Genomic DNA, 17911 nt, shown 5'->3' on the forward strand with positions numbered 1-17911 from the left:
AACACTTGCAGCTTCTGCACTTCTAACATCTGCACCTCTAACGTGGCAGTGACTAACGCTAAGTTAGACCTAAAATAAAATCAATAGGCAAAATGAAGCTAGTGGTCACCAATGTGACGGTGTGGAGTCAGTGGTCAAAACACAAATATCATTAAAGTTGGGCTAGGTATTTTAGGGGGTCCATTGTCTGGTAACAGGTCAGAGGTCCGGTAGGGGTTCACAGAGGACACCAAGGTAGTAGGGGCTATATGGTCCAGATATGGTTCTGGCGATCATCCAAGTTGGTGTAGTGGGGTGCTAGTTAATAGTTTATCTAAACAAGTTATAGCCATCTAACGGGTCATAATCTTACTCCATAATCCTAAACAAATTGTGCAGGGAGCTTCAAATATTGTACTTATTTCAAGAGATATTGCCTTAGCAAGAAGTAAATTGTGAGAGGTACATAGTATCAACACAACATGCATCTAACTAAGCACAATCTTAAACAGATTGGGCAAGGAGCACAGTATTATTGCAATACAGCATCTCAGTATTACAGCAGTAGTGCAGTATCATATGCCATCAAACAGACTTATTTATATATTGTGTTACATTATATATTATACACTACATTATAATTATGTTGAGTAGTCTACACTACCTATAACAATAGTACAGTGTCAGCAGCTATTTATTTGAGCTGGAAAAGTAGAGTGTGAGTGTCGCACAGCAATTTAGCGTAGGGACATGGAACCTTCACTGATAACATCACAACAGTCCTTTGACTGGAGGGATACCAGACATGCGATTAGTCATATATGTTGGTTTTTCGTATCTGACGAGTCAACACAGGATGCATGGTCATAACCGTAGGACCAACCCGGAGGTAACAGGATGGGCCACAGTTGTTAGAACATGAAGGATGTTCTTGATGATTGTAGTGATATTTGTGTGTTGACCACTGATGTCGTGTCACCACCACTTTGTACTGGGCTTAGCTGCTCACTGTAACTTTAGTGGTCACTGGTTATAGACTCCATTTTGTATTCAGCCTAAACTTCATTTTTTGTTCAGCTTTGCTTCACCGCCACGTTAAAGATGCGAGTATTTTTCCATACGAACATGTTATGCAACGTGTTTTCCATTTCTGCGTGTTTTCTTTCTCACAGAAGAGCTAGGACATATTATCACCTAGGACTGGTACATAATATGTAGGAGGAAAGCAGTCCGCACGATAAGAATGTACCAGACTGATGTTTATAGTACAAGCAGGGAACAGGTTTGACTTTGGGAGGGATGCCCTGGGATTTTGGCCAATTCTCAAAGCGTTTCTTTCAAAGCTTACCTAAACTAGCCAGCATTTTTTAATACTTCTTTTTTATGGGAGGGTTTTTTCCAGAAAGCCCTTTCCATGGTTCTTTAAGATATAAAAGATGGCCCTGCTCAGTAGCGGTAAATTCTGAGACCTCGGTCAGGATTGGACGTCAAATTCCTGACATTTGTCCCGTGAGGCTGGAGATCTCTTTCTCGCAGTTGAACGAGGTCATCTTCTTGCTGCATGAGAAAGATGAAGCATCTGGCAGGCCCTACGGTGATGAATTTTTATTAACTATTTGCTTTGCATTGCGTATGAAAATATATCTATATATCAAAATAAGTGTTTGTATCTTTGCATGTATATATTTGCTATTCATAGATTGAAGATTTTTTATACATGGTCTTATGTTGTTGCAAATTTTGAAAGTACATTTTTTACTGTTCAAACCTTCTTCACGCACCTTGCAAAAAGCTATAATAAATGTTGTCTTCAAATTAAGAAGTGCATTCCAGAGAATCTTTTTGACTCCTTTCAGTGTGTGTATCTTGGCTCAGTCAAAAGTAAAGCAAAACAAAGATGAAAACTTTAGGGTAGTGATAACAGTGGGGGCTTGGCACTACCCTGTGTGATAGCTCAGTGTCCAGTGTAGCTTGATGGTAGCCCAGGTGTCGGTAGTTGCCTCAACATTGTAGTTATTGTTAGTTCTGCAGAAGGATAGACGTAGAGGTGATGAAGCAAAAAGACAAACCAGCGTGGATGGGCATTCAGTGGACGTTAACTCCTCTTTGGAGATGGTACGGAGGAGGTCAGGAATTTCTGTAATTCATTTGGGGCCAGATGTACCATCACGGCCCATTGCGATTTGGTAATAGCGATTTTTAAGAAATCGCTATTACCGACTCGCAAAGGGCCATGTATCACATTTGCGAATCGGTAATAGCGATTTCTTAAAAATCGCAAAAGCTATTACCGAATCGCAAATTGCGATACCGGCCCCTTTCGCAGCTATGGGACTGTTGGGCCATAGCTGCAAATTTTTTGCATTTCCAAAATTGCGATTTCTGAACCAGAAATCGCAATTTTGGAAATGCAAAAGGCCAGGGCTCTCCTGCACCCCAAAAACTTTTTTTTTAACATGTAAGCTACACACATGCCAAATGGGCATGTGTGCTTTACATGTTAAATTAAAAAATGCAGTTTAACTGCATTTTTAAATTTTGCACCAGGTTACCACCTGGTTGCAAAGCATGGTATTTTGCAAGTGCAAAATGCCATTTTTGGAAAAATCACAATTTGCGATTTTTTCCACCATAGCCTTGCGACCTGGAAATTGCGAATCGCAAATTGCAACTCGCAATTTCCAGGTCGCAACGCAAGAAATCGCAATTTTAGCGATTTCTTAGTTGTGGTCTGCGAATGCATTTCATGCATCGCAGACCACTGTTTTGCACTCGCAAACGGCCAAATTTACCAATTCGCACCGTTTGCGAGTGCAAAACTTTTTGATACATCTGGCCCTTGGGTCCTTAAAGAGCAGCGTTTTTCCATGGGTGATGATCTGAAACTTCAAGGGGCCTGCTAATCAGTATGGAATTTTGTGATCCTTCAGAGGCTGACGAAGGGCCGGGAAGCCTTTTCTAGTTGTAACTCTGAGTAGTCCTGCGCAGTGTTGATTTTGAAGATGTTACAGAGCACCAGTTGAATTTTGCTCATGTGGGCAAGTATGAGTTCTGTGTCGATATGTCTTAGTGGTTTACATATCATGGTTCTAGGGCATATTGGGTGGATTGGAGCATGGCTTCCCCATTGGCACTCGATAAACCATTCTATCTCGAAGTCTTTGTCAAATTTTATTCCCAGGGTGTGTGATTATTAACTTTCCAGAAACTCAACACACATGTTTGCTTCATCCTCCACATTTTTTGGCAGTCCAAAAATGTGCAGGTTACCACTGCGGCTACAGTCTTGCAACTAGGAGATATCTTTCGTAAGGGTTTTGATCTTATTGACTGCCTCATCCACTCTAGTCTTTTCATTTGAAGCAGCATCCTCCAATGTAAGAATCCTTGTTTCTGCTTCTGTGAGTCTGCTTGACATGTTTTGAAAGTCATTCCTGAAAGCTTGGAAGTAGTGATGCAACAGTGTTTGCCTTTCTCTCTTGGGCGAGGTTGTATAATGCGCTGAGTCGATGAAGGATCATCTCTAGACAGGCACCTGAGTCTTGTATGGCAGTGATGGGGGTTTCTAGTAGAGGAGGGTCTACCTTAATTCGTTTTAGAGATGATTTGTTTTCCTTATGGTGTTCGGAGTCTTTACCCCTATGGTCCATCATTTTGGATTTCATAGAAGGCACCACGAGCTGTATAATGGCATCTTTGCCCCTGTTCACCACGCAGGACCTCATTTCAAGTTTGACGGATGGGAAAGCCTGTCTGCCAATCTCCCGACAGGGTGGCCACCGCCATAGTGGCGATCACTCCGCCTATTAGGTGTTTCCCGCTAGGCGGACAGGTGGAAACTGAGGTTTCCGCCTGTCAGCCTAGTTGGAAACAGGCGTCAGCATTGTTTCTGGCTCGTGATCGAGCCAGCAGCAATGCTGTCACAAGCAGGGTGTGCCAACAGAGTCGCAATGTTCACTGTCTGTGCATGGGCAGCGCAGGGGCCCCACACTTGCGTCCTCTGCACCTGTTCTCTGTTCTTATGTCATTGAAACAGCATGAAAAGGCTGGTGGAGAACGAGGTCGTAATCCGAAGGGCATTGCTGCATGCCGGATTACGATCTCCACCTGCCATCAGCCTGTCGCAATCACTGATCCTGGTGGAGACAGCAGAATGCTGGTGGTCTGACCGCCAGGGCCTTTATGTGGCATTCGGGCCGCCATAGCCACGGTGGTCCTGACCGCCACTGCGAGGCTTGTGTTCTGAAGACCGTCAGCCTCATAATGAGGGCCCTAGTGTCTACAGAAACAGATTCAGTTATTAGTGAAGGAGGAACGTCTTTTCAGTTGCATCAAGAGCCAAGTAGTAATTTCCTATATTACTATTATTAACTTATTGAGCCACTGTAGTGTAACAAGTAGGGCTGACTGTAGTGAACAGATTGAGCCTGTACTCAGTAACCTACTGCACTGTGGTTGTAGAGTTGAAGGTAGGTACACAAGGTGAGATCACACACAGTGGTGTTTGATCATGCTTTTGGGCTTGGTGGGTGAAAGTCTGCAAGGTCTCCCAAGTGCTGACCGCCATTTTGTTTTACCTCAGATAGGGGTTGAAAATGATGCTTGCCAACTGTTCGATTGTGGTGAGAGGCGCCTGGCAGTAGGAGGCAAAACCAGGTTAGAGGTCACTTTAGGAGGGTATTCTGTGAGGATTCTTTGTGGCCTTCTTCGCTTCCTTTAGCACTCCTTGCGTGTACCTAATGCAAACAGAATTCATTCTAGCTTCCCGGGGGCTATCAGGGCTCGAAAATCATAAAAATTTTACTAGACCTGCAGGTCGAGTAACTTAAATATTCTACCTAACTGTAATGTACTTGACCTGTAAACGGGTTTCAAATTGTGTGATCCTAGGCAAATAGTTTACAGAGTAGCCTTTTTGTTCATTTTCACATATGATTGTGCCTTCAAATATGTGAGCTCTGTATTTCTGCAGTACAAAAAACCTCTCTTTGTTGATTAAGTAAACTAGAGTTTGCTGCATGCATCACAAGAATCTAGCCCACTTACCCATGACATCTAGCACACATAACCTAGGACTTCTTTTAGTTTACAAGCAGCATTGCCATCAGGGCAGGAATGTTTCTCTGTTTAAATATTCAATTTTAATAAATATATTACTAAACCATGATGTGGTAACATATTGTCATCTTTGTCACAGTAACTTTCCAAGAAATATCTAACAACCACTCCACTAACTTGCAGCTTTAGTGATAAAACTATATAGTGTATTAACAATCTTTGGGTTTCAGGAAACATATCCTTTGCACATCAACATGTAAAGTATTCTGATTTGTTTTCATCCTATTAAAATATTTTTTCATCACACAGAAATATAAAAAAGGGCTTTCACAGCTACTGAAATATATTTTGAAATGTTTGCTCAGTTGAGTTAGTTATTTAAATGTTGTGTGTTAGGGAAAACCTGACATTCTATATCCTTTTATTTTATATTCTAAGCATCAGGTCACATAGTTCACCTTACAACCTCCTGGATCTCTTCAGTCAAAAGGAAAATTACTTGTAAGAAAAACTGACTTTTGACCTCTGCCTGTGACTACAGTGCAAATGTGGCATAAGAACAAGATTTAAAGGCATCTTTTATTGTCCCTCCCTTTTCAACTGAACAGAACACCTGTTCATTGTCAACTGGCCAGAAAGGAAGAGTAAGTATTAAACATAGCTCAACCTGATCAAATAAGGCTTGCCAAGAGTGGATTTTTAAAGCCCTGGCCATATGTATTTAAAGCAGCACATGGCATGGACTCAGTTGCACTAAGATGGGGGCGCTGAGGTTGCTAACAATTGTTCTGTGATTTTAACAGTTTTTAACTGTGAAACTTAAAATTGATTTCAATACCTGTGTGGTTTGCACAAGGACTTTTCATTTGGGAGTAGAGAGCAGCTGAAAATACTTTTTATACTATATGGCTATTTTTTTCTCTTATGGGACAGCTAGAGCCGCCATTTTATTGAGTGCATGCTGTAGCTTCCTGGGGGCATATGTATTTAAAGCAGCACATGGCTGCACTACGATGGGTGTGCTGAGGTTGCTAACAATTATTTTGTAATTTTAACTGTTTTTAACTATGAAACTTAAAATCAATTTAAATAACTGCGTGATTTGTATGAGGACTTGCAAAAATACAAAATACTTTGTACTGTCTGGCCATTTTTTCTCTTATGTGTGCACTCTAGCTTCCTAGGGCCGTATGTATTTAAAACAGCTCACTGTGCGAACATGCTGAAGGTGCGCCAACAGCAAACCTTTCTGCATCCCGTAAGCACCAGTGCCAGTAATTATGCTCAGGATATCAGAGACGGTAAACCTCAGCTTACCTATAGTGCTGAACATTTGATCAGCTTAGCCCCACAAATAATTTTGTCCATGGTCATATAACCTACTGCTTCAACTGACTATCTTGGTGCATGGTGTAGCTTTAATATTAATCTTCCACATCTGTGCAAAAACGATATCTTGTCAACTAGGGTGGAGAGCAATATGAATTTAGGATTCTATGCTTTAATACTCGGTCCCTGCCAAAACATGCAGATAACATCTTTGAGTTCTTATGTGAGGCAACTCCAGATGTACTGTTTCTGACTTAAACCTGGCTATCTGAATCCTCCTGTCCTGCAATTTTCTCTGCAATTCCTAAAGGATATAAAATATGTAAAGTGGATCGTCCAAGCAGCAGAGGTGGGGGGGTTGCCATGGTATTTAGAGATAAGTGTGAGTGTACACCAATTGAACTGGTGGGCTTGGAAAGTCTGGAGGTTCTTGGCTTTTGCCTTACCCTCTCACCCCACCAATCTGTGGCTGGGGCCTTAGTTTATAGACCCCTGGGCCCAGCAGGCCCTTCCCTCAATTCCCTGTGCAGCATGGTGACACATTTGGTCTCGAGGTACGCCCATTTTATTCTACTGGGAGATTTTAATCTACCTCTGGATAGCATAGAGGAGGAGGAGGTGATTTCCCTATATGAGAGTATTTCTTCCTTGGCCCTGTCCCAATTTTCTTCAATTTCACACATCAAGCTGGTCACCTGTTATATCCGGCTTTTTCCAATGTAGCACTGGAAGTGGATACCCCCATTCTGCTTGTCTGGTACACCATCTTATCAAATTTAGGTGGCATCTGTAGGGAGTACTCAACCTCAGGGTCTCTGGTGTTGTGAGCCTTTCATAAGATTCAGTTAGAGGCCTTCAGTAAGGCACTGGAGGAGAGAAGGCCTTCTCTCTTAGGTGATTTGGTTACTCATGCTGGCCTTCTGGACAGTTGGATTAGCTCCATTACCCTTGAGCTGTCACCTGAACTGTGGCAGCTCTCGCACAGGGCTAAGCCTTCCTGTCCTTGTTTGAGTGTAAGCATCTTGAAAGACAGTGGAGACATTCATATAATCAGACTGCTAAAGCTAGGTATAAAGCCGCCTTAAATATTATAATGAGATCACAATTGCTAAAACATTCTATTTTGAGGACAGAATTGCAAATTCTGGTAACAGGTTTAGGGAAATCTTCAAAATAGTGAAACCTTTTATGATCCCGGAGGCCAGTGTAGGGGACCAGGTGCCCACAGTGGAATGGTGTAAAAAAAAAAAAAAAGGCTCACTATTTTCAGACCAAGATAATGTATATCCAAGCCAGTCTTCTCCGTTCCAGGCAGCTGGAGTAGACTTTGGGGAGCTTTTTGCAGCCTAGCCCATCGCATAATGCTGCTGTGACTCTCGTTAGGTTCAACCCTGTCTCTGTGGAAGATTCTTTCTCTGCAATATGTAGTCCGGCTCTCAATCCGACCCCTACCCCCCGGGCCTATTGGCCTTAGGGGCAAATGTCAGTAATCCTTTGGCCAACAAACCTTTGAATCAGTCATAGTGCCTAGTGCCTGGTGCCTGGCGGCAGGCAAAAATGTTGCCTCTTCTGAAGAAACCCCCAGATGGACCCTGGTGAACTATCTAGCTACAGACCTATTTCTCTGCTTCCAGCCCTCTCTAATGTTTTGGAGGAACATGTTAATTACCAGCTTTTCCAGTACTTGGAAAGTAACAATGTATTGCATCCAAACCAGTCAGGCTTTCACCTCAGTTTCAGTATGGAGACGGCACTAGTGGAAGTGGTAGATTACATCAAGGGTGCCTTGAATATGAGGGGCAGGGCTGTGCTGTTTATGTGTGATCTGTTAGCAGCCTTTGACATGGTACCCCACTCTTCTGGCCACTTTTCAAGCCATTGGAATTAGGGGGCTTGCGTAGGAATGATTAGCTTCATTCCTAGAGGGAAGAGGGAAGAGGGAAGTAGGTCTGGTTTCCCCTTTTTTTGTCAGGGTCTTGTGAGTTGCAAGCGGGAGCGCCACAGGGCTCGGCGATGAGCCTGGATTTTTTATATCTATCCCACTTCTCTTTCTCTCTTGATAGAGGCCCTGGGAGCAAAAATGATTTCCTTCGCCTATGACATCCAGCTACTATTCTCATGGGGGAGGGATAAAGTGTTTCCGGGCAAAACATTTTTTTTAACCTGCTTAACAGCCTTCTTTCAATGGCTGACACGCCACCAGCTTAAATGTAATGCTGGAAAGCCGGAGATACTCTTCTTTGGTGTAAAGGTACAAGAGCCCTGGCAGTCCTTTGGCCAGTGGATACCCCTCCTCCAATACGCCAGGTTAACTCCATTAACAAGTTAGGCATTAAGTTTGATGGCGAGCTCTCTTTTATGCCTCAGGCTAATGCAGGCGAAGGACTTGTTTTGTTTTATTGCGCATGCTAAGAATGTTTCTGCACTTTCTCTCTTACTCAGCAAGGAAATAGGTAGTACATACATTAATACCATCTAGGCTTGACTACAGTAATGCACTGTATCAGGACCTCCCTGACTACCTGATTAGTAAGTTGCAGGTGGTCCAAGACGAAGCAGCTTGGACTCTTCTCGACCTGCTGTTGAGAACACGTTTCTCCATATTTAATGGTGTTTAATTGGTTTCCCATAAAGAAGAGGATCCTTTTAAAGACTCTGCTGCTAGTACATAGGGATCTCTATCAGTCTGGCACTGGGTATCCTAGAGTAGTGGTTCCCAACCTGTGGTCCGGGGACCCCTGGGGGTCCGCAAAGCCTTCTCAGGGGGTCCGTGAGAGACTAGAAAATGAAAAAATATTAACAAATATTGACAAATTAGGTCCCCAGCGTCCTGTAATGACTCAGGTGGGGGTCCCCGGCTTCCCATGATGATTCAGTGGGGGTCCCTGGGTTCCATCAATGTTAAAGTGGGGGTCCACAGAAATCAAAAGGTGGGGAACCACTGTCCTAGAGCAATGATCTGTTTTCATGTCCCATCTAGATGCCTGCATTCAGCCAACCATTTTCTGGCCAAAATTTCAAAGATCCGGCAATCGAGGATGGACGGCAGGTCCTTTTATTTCTTAGTAACTTTAGCATGGAGCAAACTCCTTCTGGAGTTATGGAACATTTTAGCCACCTCCCAGTTCCAGAAGAAATTGAAAACTTAGCTTTTTAGTCAGGATTAATGGTGCGGTCCCTTATATTGTCAACACCTGTGTTGCAGAGCGCCAGGACACTCCCTGGAATAACAGAGCACTCTACAATTGCCCGTCACACATTATGTGGATTTCAAGTCACTGGTATGGCCGCACCCCCCATTTTTTTCCTTCAACAGGTGGAAAGTGACGTTGTTTACAAACCACTGGTTCATGCAGCGCAGTGCTTGGTGGCGAGACCCAGGTCTGATACTGCTGCGAGGGGGATCTTTGTGGCAGCTAGCACTCCCTTTGTTTGAAGTGTTCACTGGCAGTGGATGACTGCGATAGTGAGATTCGACACGCATGGGTAGAGCGTTAATGATGATATCTGGGCGCCGGCCCTAGCACACACTATTCGCTGACACTCATTGCTGCATATATCGCTGTCATTATTCGCTGCACAATCCACCGAGGCATCCATCAGAATTCGTGTGGTATGTGGTATGCACCTCTCTGATTCCTATGGCAGCATGTGATTGCTTAGTGTTTGGCAGGTAGAGAGGGGCCAACAGTGCCGGCTGTTTGTTAAATTGCCTCAGAGATGTTGAATTTATCTGCAACCCAGTTACTCTCATTCGTCTGGGCTGATTGAAGCAGGGTAAACCATTTGCTGTGTTGGCAGGGAGCTCCTTTCACTGTCATGGGCGCATCGGGGGACGGGTAACGGTGCAACACGGGCAGAAAGGAATCACAGAGCCATAGGTTGGGCAGCAGTCTCCTAGGTGCTGGACTTGTGCACAGGTAGCCAGGGAGCACATAATGAAATGTAGCCATATCGAGGTTAGTACAGAATGCCTCCTACCTACACCCCTACGTCGACTCTGTAGAGTTGTTGGGTGTTACATAGTGTACGGAGCCGCTGTGGGCTGCCATGTTATCTCCTTTGGGTATGTGCAGAGGAGTAGTCTTTCTGTATCAGTCCGTCGAGCTGGTGTCGCCTTCTCACATCATCGGTGCCCACGAGGTCAGAGAAATCCTTTTTAGATAATCTTCCTTATTTTGAAGCTATGGTTATGTACCAGGACTCTGAAACAGGGTGCGCAGCAGTCGGATTATGCCGCCATCTTGCTCGGGGCCAAGTCACAGCTCTGAGAGTGCCAGAAATCTAATATCTAATCTCACCTACTGGGAAAAGTAATAGGGAGTAGTTGTAACTGAGGTGTTGGAACTTTAGAAGGATTAGTTTCCTGGCTTTAGGACAAGATTGACAGCAACTCCTGACAGTAAAATGGAGTCATCTCCAGCTGTTGACCTAGCAAGTATTCTTCTCATATCCTATACATCGGATGCAACTTGTTTTCCTCTGTCTCACTTAGACCTTCCTACTATTTAGATATTTCTCTCCTCTTGGCTTAGGTTTCTTGCATCTCCTCTTCAGTCTCTGTACAATGATGTTTATCCCATTTTTGCAAAGCGTGCCAGTGCGTAAGATGCATGTATTTAAATCTGCCAGCTTTCTTTCTATCCCACACAGAATATGAGCCCATGTTCTCAACTTCGTACCCTCTGATAGCCTCCCTCCCACACTTCATGGTGACAGCTTCATTTAATGGATAAGTTAACTAATTTTTCAAAAATTCTGGTGTTTCGGGGAGCATACAGACGGGAGCTTGGATATTATATTACAGAGTCCCACATCTTCGTCTCGGATTTAACCAAATGGCAGCGCTTGCTTTTGGAAGGTTTTGTCGCACTTTGTTTAAAGCACTTTCCGGTGCAAAATGTGTGGAGAAATGCACCATCATTACATTATACAGGGAGTGCAGAATTATTTGGCAAATGAGTATTTTGACCACATCATCCTCTTTATGCATGTTGTCTTACTCCAAGCTGTATAGGCTCGAAAGCCTACTACCAATTAAGTATATTAGGTGATGTGCATCTCTGTAATGAGAAGGGGTGTGGTCTAATGACATCAACACCCTATATCAGGTGTGCATAATTATTAGGCAACTTCCTTTCCTTTGGCAAAATGGGTCAAAAGAAGGACTTGACAGGCTCAGAAAAGTCAAAAATAGTGAGATATCTTGCAGAGGGATGCAGCACTCTTAAAATTGCAAAGCTTCTGAAGCGTGATCATCAAACAATCAAGCGTTTCATTCAAAATAGTCAACAGGGTCGCAAGAAGCGTGTGGAAAAACCAAGGCGCAAAATAACTGCCCATGAACTGAGAAAAGTCAAGCGTGCAGCTGCCACGATGCCACTTGCCACCAGTTTGGCCATATTTCAGAGCTGCAACATCACTGGAGTGCCCAAAAAGCACAAGGTGTGCAATACTCAGAGACATGGCCAAGGTAAGAAAGGCTGAAAGACGACCACCACTGAACAAGACACACAAGCTGAAACGTCAAGACTGGGCCAAGAAATATCTCAAGACTGATTTTTCTAAGGTTTTATGGACTGATGAAATGAGAGTGAGTCTTGATGGGCCAGATGGATGGGCCCGTGGCTGGATTGGTAAAGGGCAGAGAGCTCCAGTCCGACTCAGACGCCAGCAAGGTGGAGGTGGAGTACTGGTTTGGGCTGGTATCATCAAAGATGAGCGTGTGGGGCCTTTTCGGGTTGAGGATGGAGTCAAGCTCAACTCCCAGTCCTACTGCCAGTTCCTGGAAGACACCTTCTTCAAGCAGTGGTACAGGAAGAAGTCTGCATCCTTCAAGAAAAACATGATTTTCATGCAGGACAATGCTCCATCACACGCGTCCAAGTACTCCACTCCAAGGAAATCTAATGACATGGCCTCCTTGTTCACCTGATCTGAACCCCATTGAGAACCTGTGGTCCATCATCAAATGTGAGATTTACAAGGAGGGAAAACAGTACACCTCTCTGAACACTGTCTGGGAGGCTGTGGTTGCTGCTGCACGCAATGTTGATGGTGAACAGATCAAAACACTGACAGAATCCATGGATGGCAGGCTTTTGAGTGTCCTTGCAAAGAAAGGTGGCTATATTGGTCACTGATTTGTTTTTGTTTTGTTTTTGAATGTCAGAAATGTATATTTGTGAATGTTGAGATGTTATATTGGTTTCACTGGTAATAATAAATAATTGAAATGGGTATATATTTTTTGTTGTTAAGTTGCCTAATAATTATGCACAGTAATAGTCACCTGCACACACAGATATCCCCCTAACATAGCTAAAACTAAAAACAAACTACAAACTACTTCCAAAAATATTCAGCTTTGATATTAATGAGTTTTTTGGGTTCATTGAGAACATGGTTGTTGTTCAATAATAAAATTAATCCTCAAAAATACTACTTGCCTAATAATTCTGCACTCCCTGTATTTGTCGAATAGCTTGAAAGATTAAGCCTATGTCAGAGTGATCTGTTAGAGATAAAAGCATTTTACATTTTTTTTCATTTGGAATGCCTGGCAATAATACTGCATGTCTGGTAAGTGAATGTCTTCCTTCAACTGCTTACTTAGAGATTTTTCTAGGCAATTCTAATACCTGTTTGGAACCATATAAAATGTGTGATGTTACGTTTGATTTTTTTTTTTTAACTGGCTTTTCTTATAAACGTTAATAGAATACAAAAAACAAATGTTTGTTTTGGAAGATGTTAACACCACCATAAATAGTTAACTCAATGTTTTGCCATTTCTTAAATTATTTATTAATCTCCGTTACAGCTATACCTAACTTCCTAACAGGAATTTTGTTTGTATTTGCTAGAAATACCTATGTATTTTATTTTCCTCTCCTAGAGTTATTGAGTGTCTTTGTGTTCTAGGTCATTACGTATGTCTTGTCCACATTCAGACCGTATCCTAAAAGTCTTCCAGAGATTAACCCTTTTAGATCTACATGAACTCCTGAACCAATTGTTTGATTACTTCCACCAGCCTTTTTGCTAGTACCCCTGCAAACAACTTATAATCAACATTCAGTAGAGAAATAGGACTGTACAACTAACAGTTTGGGGGTTTTTGTTTTGTTTAAGGATAGCTATGATAGTGGTATCATGTCCCTTTTAAGTAAAATATCCGGAAATAATCTCTTTCAGACTGGTATGATAACTTTCTTTATGTTGATGTAGAGCTTGCCTGGTATTCCATCCAGACCAGTTGCAATATCCTTTTTCATTTTGAAAAAGGTGGTTTCAATTTCCTGTTCCATTATCTCTCTCAGCATCCTGTTTTGATCAACCTCAGCTAATTGTGGTAGTTGCACCGAGTCAAACCAAACCTTTAAAGTATCAGGATCAGTTGCATTTGTGAAATAAGAGTTCAATTATTTGTTTTACAAACTACCTCTTGCCCATCTCTGCTGCCTGAAGGTGCTTTGTTATTCTGAACCTTTTGAGTTTTAACTTTAAATGCTAATAGATCACCACTTTTTCCCCATACTCCAAATAGTGAAGTTTCTTATTTTCCCATTGTGCTGTTACCTTTTGTTTTTACCGTATCTTAAAAGAATCTCTAATTTTATCTAATTTAAACTTAACAGCTTCTGCTTCAATATGGTTGTGTTGTTGTTGCAACTATGATTCTAAATTATAATTTTTTGAATCATTAAAATTTCGTCTGTCAGCTTTTTCTCATTAGTCTTTCTGAATTATTTAGTGATTATGCCTCTGCTGAGCCTTTTAAGCATGATGCATCATATTATTCGAACAACTAGCCAAGTTTAAGCTCATGAGTTCTTCAGTTTTTAACTCAATTTTGTGCGTCATGGTTTCTTGTGCTAATAATCAGCAGCCAATGGGCTATCTAAAGGTGGAAACATTGAAAGATATTTGCAAATTCTGGTGTGTGTGTGTGTGTGTGTGTGTGTTAGGATATTACTCATAGATGTATTACAGTTGCCTCCCCATATGATTGATATGTTATAATACAGTAACTTAGTTGATAGGGGTTTCAGAGGCTCAGGATCATTTACATCTGGGCTGTAATACACAACACAAATTAATAATGTACTGTACATTTCTAAGAGTACCTTCCCATCTACCTTTATTATCAACATCCGAATTTAAAATCTCAACATTACAGTTGCAACTCCTTTAACTGCTGCATAGCTGATCTCTGCAAATAACATTTTGTACTCAATTTTTCTTGTTAAAAGGCAAATTACATTCTAATCTTAAGAGGGTTTCTTGCAAAACTATATGTGCACCACAATGCCCAAAATATTATATTTTACTATTACCTCCTTTTCCTAGAGTGCGAGCCCATTCACATTCAATGAGATACAATTTACCTGCGTACTTACCATCGCCCCGAACAAATATTGCCCCATGTGCCCCACTTGCCTTTTCTTTTATCGCTGAATTAACTAAAGATGCTTAAGGCCTTTAGGATTTGTGTAATATTTTCCCAACTGATATCCACCCCTATAAATCCTCACTATGAGAATCCTTCAAGAATCTTCTGGTCAGACCTTTGCCCGTTTGAGCTATAATATGTTCATCACCTCAGGTCAAAATTAACTGTGTCTCTCCAGCTACATTAACATTAAGCAAATTAAGCTTCTAACACCATCTTTTCTTTGTGGTTTAATTGCGCCACATGAATAGACTTGCATTTTCAAGTCTTATTAGAATAAAATGTAAATGTCTCCCTTAGAGAAGGACAGAGACCTTCTCAAGCTCTTCTGAATAAAGTGTACTCATTCCAGGTTAAACCTGGCTATGCATCTTTTTACTATTCCAAGTGTAGACGGTTGCTCATGAGAAACTTTATGTAGTAGAATTATGAGAAATCTGTTGAATGCTTTCAATAACACATGTGTTTCTTTTGTTTATTTATGATTGGATCAGGACATGTTACCCATGTATTATGGTAATAAATTTATGAAATACTTTGTTTAGAACCTTTTAGAAGAGTGTGATTTCTTGTTATGAAGGAGGGCCCTTTTCAATCTCTTTAGAAAGTGAATCTACATCGAGCATACCAGACAGCGCAAGATATGTTGTGGGCTTTCCAGTAAAATATAGGGACTTTCAGCCTGCCCATTGCTTCCTATTGGCCACCTTTACAGTCACTCTTATTTGCTTGCTTTCTGTTTGATGGTTTTCTTTATTTTAGCTTGTTCATCTTGTGTTTGTCCCTCTCATGGAGGATAGACTCTTTAGCATCTCTTTGACTATCTGGCTTCTGTTCTTCCTTTGCTCGTTTTTAGGGAACTACCTTTTTTCTTTTTTTTTCAGTACTCCATGAGATCGCATTTCCTGCCTTCTCCCTTGTGTGCTTCTCTTAACCCACCTGCTCCTTGTTGCTGTCTCGTGTTACCTCCCCACCACTGCTGCCACAAGCCTCTCCCTGGTGCTCTCCCACAAGCCTTCCCTTCTCAGTTTTCAGCAGGCCTAGCAGCTGCAGCTAATTATTAGAGACCTAATAATTAACAAAGAACTACAAAGAAGTGCATGAGCAATTGAAAGGCTACCAAACATCTCGCATTCCGCTCAGTTCTCTGGTTTCTGTTTTCTACTTCATGAACTGTTTGAGGCATCCCTTCAATCGACTGCCTAAGGAAGGTTTGTTGATCAGTGATTTTGAACCAAAATGACGTTAATATTTATTTCACCGATTTTTGGTCTGGTGAAAATAAAACTTTAAAAAAGTGGGGAAAAAGAAATACCCATTAACTATGAAAGAGAACTATATGCCAGGGCACTCTGCCATCATGAATTATTCTCCAAAGGCTTCTCCAATGGCAACATGTAATAAATGCTTCTTTAAAAATTGAATAAAAGCGAAAACTGAAAATAACGCTTCTGTTGTGAACATCACAGTGAACACTGATATGCTATTTCCTACAGTCAGCACTTGTGGCGTCCAAAACCTATCATACAAATGGGAAACTAAGTTTGTAGCAAAGTCGTGCACAGGGATGTGGAATTCCTATCGCCAGACGCCCGGGACAGCTTGTTTGGGGTCAAGGGCAACAAGTTTTTATATTTACTTTGTCCTTGGGACAAGTAGGCCCAACCCCCTGCAGCACAAACCCTTTGGCTTCTTGTTTACAGAGAGTGGAACTCTCTGCAGTTGAGGTAATGAGGTAATGTGTTTCCAAAAGATAATGCTGTTCGAACTTGTATTTATGGTTCATTATTTGAAAGCCTTCATTTTTAGGGTGAGTGCTGTAAATAAATGTTTTAAGGTCACACTTCACTACTGAGGTTGGTTCCAGTACAAAAAAAAAAAACGTGTGCACACATATTTGAAAAGTTTAGGCTAAGAGGCTAAGTATAATGCTCCCAGAATGCTCTCTGATTATATGCAAATGAAGTGTCATTTAGTAAAATGTGTTGATGCATGCTAGTATTTCCCAAAAATATTTCTAATGGAAAATCAGTGTAACCATTTTCAACACGATTATGGGAAGCATGAAAATAAACAAACACTGACAAAGCCAACTGATCTGACATATTTTTATAAGTCTTTTAGGTTTCATCAATGCGTGTCTTGTTTTGACATGGCTTTAGTAACACTTTATTGTTGTGGGAGCTACCAGGCCCTCAACATTGTAACAAACACTGGCAAAACCCCCCCAAAAAGTTTTTGAACTCTAAAAGCACACGTTGCCACCAGCGGCATAACAAAGGCCCCGCAGCCCCCCTCCAGGGGGCCCCTTCAGCACAGCACCTGCCCTGAGTGAGTCTGGAGAGGGGGCTCCTCCATGTTCTTTGCAAAGGGGTACCCTCCAGTTTCGTTACGTCACTGATTGCCACTGTAGTTCCTGACACTGAACAAAACTACTTTGTGTGGCAAAATGCTCCTTGTGGAAGAGCAGAATGCGATCACTCACAGTAAAGCCAGCCGAAAGAGAGAGAAATAGAAGTTTAATAAAAACAAAATGTCTTTGTTAACACCAGACCTAATTAGGGACCAAGACCCACATGTAGGTAGCTTTTTGCATGTCGCAAACAGCGAAAGTCACATTGCAATGCACAAACCCAGTTTTGCAATTCAGTAACCTGGTTACCAAATCACAAAACGGGTTTGCGACTCGCAATTAGTAAGGGGTGTTCCCTTCCTAATTGCGACTCGCGGTGCAATGTAGGATTGTTTTGTGACCATGAATGCGGGCGCAAACCAATCGCAGTTTGCACCCATTTCAAATGGGTGCTAACACTTTCACAAAAGGGAAGGGAGCCCCATGGGACCCCTTCCCCATTGTGAATGTCACTGTAAAAAAAAAATCAGAGCAGGCAGTGGTCCTGTGGACCACTGCCTGCTCTGAAAAAATGAAACGAAAACGTTTCATTTTTCGTTTTTGTTATGCATCTCGTTTTCCTTTAACCCCTTCGCTGCCAGGCCTTTTCCCCCTCCTGTGCCAGGCCTTTTTTTGCCTATTTGGGGCAGTTCGCGCTTAGGCCCTCATAACTTTTTGTCCACATAAGCTAACCAAGC

General features: G+C 42.0%; 1 protein-coding gene across 1 annotated transcript in view; it reads left to right on the plus strand.

Moving 5' to 3' along the window:
* Positions 1–17911, plus strand: part of TBC1D9 (TBC1 domain family member 9) — a 404439-nt gene that overhangs the window by 125102 nt on the left and 261426 nt on the right. The window lies entirely within an intron of this gene.

The sequence above is a fragment of the Pleurodeles waltl genome, chromosome 1_2 (genome assembly GCF_031143425.1).
Source record: "Pleurodeles waltl isolate 20211129_DDA chromosome 1_2, aPleWal1.hap1.20221129, whole genome shotgun sequence".
Lineage (NCBI taxonomy): Eukaryota > Metazoa > Chordata > Amphibia > Caudata > Salamandridae > Pleurodeles > Pleurodeles waltl.